The sequence below is a fragment of the Choristoneura fumiferana genome, chromosome 17 (genome assembly GCF_025370935.1).
Source record: "Choristoneura fumiferana chromosome 17, NRCan_CFum_1, whole genome shotgun sequence".
NCBI lineage: Eukaryota > Metazoa > Arthropoda > Insecta > Lepidoptera > Tortricidae > Choristoneura > Choristoneura fumiferana.
In genome coordinates, this window is record NC_133488.1 from 13,665,441 (window position 1) to 13,666,492 (window position 1,052).

Below are 1,052 nucleotides of genomic sequence, written 5' to 3' on the forward strand. Positions count from 1 at the left end.
CCACTCGCGTGTTAATTCCCAAAAATTTTATTTTTCCTTTTTTCCACAAAAATTCCACATTCCACAAACGACTAACGAACAATTAACTAGTAACAATTGCTAATAATTTAAGAGTATTTAATTATTTCTAACATCATCAGGTTATCATGAACAAATATATTAGTATTAATTGCTATGTGCATTTGTGATCGTTGCACAGATGTTATAAAAGGCCTCGCTTGAGTATTGCCAAGCATTATGTACTAAACCGTCATCGCCAGCGGTCGCCTTTAGATGTTCAAGATCAGCACCATTGCCATTATTATATTTAAAACCGATAAGAGACCGCCAGAAAAAAATGAATTTTTAAGTGCCGTTTTAATTTCTTTAAGTGCTCGTGTTACTTGAGTTCACGTTTGTGTATAATTTTCGTGAAATATTGCGCATGTGTTTGTAAAAATCAGTGAGGAATTGAAGACTTGTTAAACCAATATCACAATGTCGAACATGCTGAAATGTTCCGCTCCTGAGTGCTGTTCTAATACTAGGGACAACCCTAATCTCAAGTTTTACGATTTGAAGACGATGAGAGCAAGGTAAATAGGTAGTTTTTCCTTAGTTGCCATTTTTTATTTTGAAAGAATAAACGCTGCCAGCATCATTTTTACCTTGTCCATTTTTTGTATCTTTCTTGCATTCTACTTATTTTATTTTATAAACTAAAAATAAAAAATAACGATACCAAGGATTTATTTCATTTGATGATTTATGCCGAAAAACGGAATGTGCCGAAAACGGAAAACGTCCAAACAGGAATGTGCCAAAATCTATATTCTATATGATGCAGAAGAACATTTGCTAATGACTCACCAGCAATAGTTGACGAGGACTCATTAATTTGTAATTCACTGTTCCTAGGATCTATTTACTTGAGATATACTCGTTAGCCAAATGAACATCAGGTTCATTATTTATGAGTAAATGCAGTTGCAGCTCGAAACCAAGTTCCTTCAAACGTACCAAAATCAAGTACCACTTATTAATAGGCCTTGCCAGAACCCACCTCATTCAAT